Below are 5502 nucleotides of genomic sequence, written 5' to 3'. Positions count from 1 at the left end.
TAGGGACACGTTCAGTAAGGTGTCAGAATGTCTGTCGAGAAATGGTAGCCTATTCTTCCCCAAGAGCCAGAACCGGAGAATGGTGGACGCTGGGATCTGGCCCAAAGTCAACTTTCTAACTCATATCGAAGCTGTTCCATTGGGTTCAGGTTGTGACTCTGGGCAGGACAGCCCATTTCAGGAGTGTTATTGTCCACAGACCATTGTCTGACAGACGCTGCTTCCTGGCATGGTGCACTGTCATGGTGATGTGAGCAGTCAACATCTCCGAACCGTTCATCTGCCGTATGCAGTACATAATGCTGTGAAGTCTGTATACATCCTTCCACTTCTGGCATTTTCTGTAGTGCGCTGAGGGGTAGACACCCTAACCAAGGAAAACATCTCCATACTGTAACATCACTTCCTCCATACTTCACGGTTGGCAATCCACATAATGGCAAATAATGTTCTGCAGTCATTCACCAAACCCAAACACTTCCATCGGATTGCTAAAGGGGATAGCATGGTTCATCACTCTAAAACATGTGTTTCCACTCATCCACTGTCGAGTAGTGTCGCTCTTCACTCCAGCTCAAGCGGCACTCAGCATCGACTATATCATACGTGTGGCTTACAAGGAGCTGCTCGACCACTACCCTCCCCCCCTCCACCTCCACTCAGCCCATAAAATTATGTACTTCGAGTACATTTATGAAATTGCTTACTTTTTAAGTATCAAAGTGGTTTGTTTTAAAAATATGTTGCATGTACAACCATCAATCGTTTAGCATACAGGCAGTGTAGTGAGTTTACTTCTTGTCAAAAGGAATTCCTCTGGGCGGTTGGGGTGGCCGAGCGGTTCTAGGCGGTTCAGTCCGGAACCGCGTGACCGCTACGGTCGCAGGTTCGAATCCTGCCTCGGGCATGGTTGTGTGTCATGTCCTTAGTTTACTTAGGTTTAAGTAGTTCTAAGTTCTAGGAGACTGATGACCTCAGAAGTTAAGTCCCATAGTGCTCAGAGCCATTTGAACCATTTGAATTCTTCCGGCATGACATGTGCTTTAATTCTTTGACTCAGTTGCATAAGAATGGCAACTTGAGAACTTTGCACCGTGTGAGATAAATGTCTGCGGTTGCCCATAGTTACATGCCAGTGGCTGGTACATGGCTCCTTGTAGATGCACTGGACAGTACACACTGACACTGTAACAAATCTGCTACGTTCATTCACAAATGTGTAGAGACACGGTAGCTCCTTTCTGCCATTCTCCAGATCGATGAACTTTATTGCATACACTCCACTTTACTGACGTGACTCAACTCACAGGCGGAAGGTCATGTGAGCACCTGGTACCGGTTCTACAAAGGTCCAAATCAACCAGTGCGTTGCTTTTCGGCAAGGGAGAGGATGATTAACATCTTGCCTTGTGTGCTTGTAAAGTACCCTTTGCCATTGGTCTGTATACTAGTTTGCGGTCTGCATATGTATGTGTGGAGACGAGCATTGAGAGATAAGACCTTCATTCTAATGTCGACCTGTCCTTGAACTTATGCTCCATATTTCTGGAAGGGCTTCAGGTGAATGGCAATCGCCACATCATCTGGGTGACGCCATTAAAAGTTGCAGCATCAGCAGCAGGCACAGTGGTACAAGCTGTGGTGTGGTGACACATGTGGTCAGATGGGGCTCTCCAGGACTCGGTCCTCGTGCCACTGTGCTAGGTGGACTCCTGGTGGCACTTCGGGACTCTCGGGGTATTCACTTCACTGATTCAATGCCATTTTTACAGTCATCCTCAGCAATGCTCGATGGTGCCCCTCCATCAGTGCATGAGGTCTCCATCGTCTCGATTTCACTGTAGTTGTTCCTTTGCATTTCCACTTCCTCAGTCAGATAACTGTCAGTCGAAAAAAAATGCTTCTGAGAACTATGGGACTTAACATCTGAGACATCTGAGATCATCAGTGCCCTAGAGCTTAGAACTACAGGGTGGCGCACGTAATGTGTTACCATTTTGTTTTTGAATATAAACTTTATTGTCAATACAATCTGAAAGGAACATATACTACAATGAAGAGCCGTCCATGGAGATTTGTTCTAACTCAGCACATGCTCAATATGTCCACCATTTCATTTCCTAACTTCCTTCAAACGAACACTGGAGTTAGTGGTTACCCTACGGCACATGTCTTCCGTAATTTCACTGCAAGCTTGAAGAATACGTCTTCTAAGCTCCATTAAATCACGTGGACATTTCAGGAAAATTTTTTCCTTTAAGTACCCCCAAAGAAAAAAGTCACATGGATTGAGGTCTGGACTATTGGGGGGCCAATTTTGTCCGTCATTGCAGCGACCTGGAAACCTGAGTGAAATGATCCGCATGTCGAAATGCTCGTGTAAAAACTCCAAGACAGTGTTTGCAGTTGTGTGTGGCCTTGCTCCATCTTGCATCAACCACTGCGGGTTGAAGGGCAAGGCAGCAGCAAAAAGCTGTGGAATGAAGCTATTGCGAAGCATGCTCAAATAACGCTCGCTGTTCACAGTTTCTTCAAAGAAAAAGGGTCCAATAAGTTCGTGACTGGAAATTGCTGCCCACGCTGTAATCCTCGGAGCACAATGTTGTCGTTCATAAAGCGTACATTTGTTTGTTAACCACACCGTCTAAATAAAAATGCGTCTCGTCTGAAAACCAAACGTTGTTGAGAGTTTCTTCCCTGTCCTCCACCCACTGAGCAACAGTAGTCTCTGCTGCTTGTGTTCTTCAGTGAGCTTCTGTGCACAGGTCATCTTGTATGGGTGCATTTGGAGGTCACTTTTAAGAATGCGTTGAACGGAGCGTCTTGATAATCCCAGTTGCACTGCTGCCTTTCTACACGATTTCCCGGGACTTCTCTGTACAGCAACTCGTACCGCTTCAATATTCTCCGGCGAACAAACGGGCTTAGGCCGAGGTCGCTTCGCTTCCAATACTGTTCCTTTCTGTACAAATTTATCGTACAACCTGTGGATGGTCTTCTTGCAAGGGACCCATCGTGTGTTAAACTGTTGTCGAAAACGCCTCTGAGTCACAACAAGGCTTTCCGTTTCATGAAAAAGTAACAGAATTGCCGATCATTGCTGTGTCGTCAGTCTTCCATTGTCAGCCATTGCTGCTTACTAGTCTCCTAGCGTCAGTATCCTGAATTAAACGTCATTTCGTAACTCATTTGTTTTTCCAAGCTCTGCTGGTACTGCTGCAGAGATCCCAGCGAGATATCTAATGTGTGTCGTAAATTGTGAAAGAAACAATTGGTAACACATTTCGTGCGCCACCCTGTACTTAAACCTGTCCAACCTAAGGACATCACACGCATCCTTGCCCGAGGCAGGATTCGAACCTGCGACCATAGCGGTCGCGCGGTTCCGGACTGAAGCGCCTAGAACCGCTCGGCCATTCCGGCCGGCAACTGTCAGTTGACCTGAACAGCTTTATAAGGGTAGAGATGTCGCTGATGGATATGCTGCTCGGGTGACATTCAGTGGATAGTCCACGTACGAAGTCACTGAGACCTGAAAGTTCCTGGCAGATTAAAACTGTGTGCCGGGCCGAGACTCGAACTCGGGACCTTTGCCTTTCGCGGGCAAGTGCTCTACCAACTGAGCTACCCAAGCATGACCCACGCCCCGTCCTCACAGCTGTACTTCTGCCAGTACCTCGTCTCGTACCTTCCAAACTTTACAGAAGCTCTCCTGTGAACCTTGGTAGAGCACTTGCCCGCGAAAGGCAAAGGTCCCGAGTTCGAGTCTCGGCCCGACACACAGTTTTAATCTGCCAGGAAGTTTCGTATCAGCGCACACTCCGCTGTAGAGTGAAAATCTCATTCTGAAGTCATGAGCTCTCCTCGCCGACAGTTTCTGCTGTGACTGCTTCTCTGCTGACAACGCACAACCCCAGACTCCATTTACACTGGCAGATCCTTCTCTCGTCACATCTCGTGGCCAGTTCCGCATTGCATAGTGCAGTCTGGATGGTTTTCATCAGATAGTGTGCAGCCAATTCATTTACAAGGCGGCGTACGTCGGCTGCAAGGACTCTGCCCAGCTCATCTGAATGCCCACCCCTTTGGCATTCGCGCTCCGTGTCCGCACATGCGGAAATAGCTGGCAAGGAGACGGCACGGCCGTGGGGTCGGGGATGTGTCCGAAATTTTGTGTGGTGAAAGAGGACCCCTAACACCTCACGTGGTTAAAATTTTAGGACGCACTACGAGGAAAATACCGGGAAAAATCGAGCAAAAGTTTCTTAGGTGCCTTATGAGTGTACAATGTTAGTCAATTGCCGAGCCGCCGTCCGGAGTAGATGGTTAGGGCTCGGACTGTTACGCCGGATGTCTCGGGTTCGATTCCTCCTCTGGCACTTTTTTTCCTTCTGTTGCATTTTCTTTTGTTATTCCACCAATTATTCAAAAAGTTTCTCAAACCTACATTATTTTTAAAACATTATTTTAGCTCAAGAACGTAAAATTTTTCATTCACTGAAAAATATACGTGCTCGTTGTTCTATTTGGTTTTATGGGGTTTCAAGGTTTAAAGGGGCTTTGTAAGGGTGCCCTTGGGATTATAACGGTCATCTGCGCATAGCACTGTGCGCGAGCCGTGAGAAGTAAATGGCAGTTTGTTTTTCGATTTCGTCGTGAACAGACGTGCCTGTTTCAAATTTCAACGTGTTATTCCGATCCGAGGTTAAACCATGTCGACTGAAGAAGTTGCTGGCTCGTCTGGAATAGGAGAAGAAATTCCTGAAGAATCCATTCATAGTGATCTATCAAAATTAAGATTGAAGGACGCAGTGGTGTATCATGAAAAGCTGTTGATGGAAAATAATTTAATTGCATCGACATCTTCGGAAGAAATCTCTCGCGATGCAATGTTCTGGTTTATAATTATTTTATGTATAAAAATTCAATGTTTCCAATCGACTTTGTTATTCTGATTAAAAAGCCAGTGTTCCTCCTCATATACTTTACAATGAAAAATGGAAAACCCACCGCCATGAATTGTGTTGTTGGACAAAAAGAAAATAATTTTTATTCAATAATGTAACTAATTTGATAAAGATAATTTAGCTTTGGGAAACTTTCTGAATAATTGGTGGAATAACAAAAGAAAATGAAATAGAAGAAAAAAAAAGTGCCAGAGGAGGAATCGAACCCGAGACCTCTGGCATAAGAGTCCGCGTTCTAACCATCTACTTTTTTTTTTTTTTTTTTTTTTTTTTTTTTTTGCCAGACCAAGAATTTTTTTTTTACCTTAGCCTTTGCCGGGCAAGTGCTCTACCAACTTTTTTATTTATTTTTTGTTTTTTTTTAATTTTTTTAATTGTAAATTATTTCCTCTGCCAACCTTTTTTTTATATATATACGGAAAAAGGCGTCTTTCAGTTACGACAAACAAAATTAGAATGTACATCCGTAGCAACAACAGAACGAGAGTTCCTTCTAAACTATGAAATAGAATTTGAAACTAATAGTGTGATGATA

The 5502-nt window shown here is 44.9% G+C and overlaps 1 non-coding gene across 1 annotated transcript; it reads right to left on the bottom strand.

The window, feature by feature from the left end:
- Positions 1-3560: 3560 nt before the first annotated feature.
- On the bottom strand, positions 3561-3635 carry Trnas-cga. The gene has a single exon. It is a non-coding gene; the product is annotated as a tRNA-Ser (tRNA).
- Positions 3636-5502: the final 1867 nt, after the last annotated feature.

This window comes from Schistocerca piceifrons, chromosome 9 (assembly GCF_021461385.2).
Source record: "Schistocerca piceifrons isolate TAMUIC-IGC-003096 chromosome 9, iqSchPice1.1, whole genome shotgun sequence".
NCBI classification, from domain to species: Eukaryota; Metazoa; Arthropoda; class Insecta; order Orthoptera; family Acrididae; genus Schistocerca; species Schistocerca piceifrons.
The sequence above is the reverse complement of the archived record's forward strand: the minus strand, read 5'-3'. Positions and strand labels throughout refer to the sequence as shown.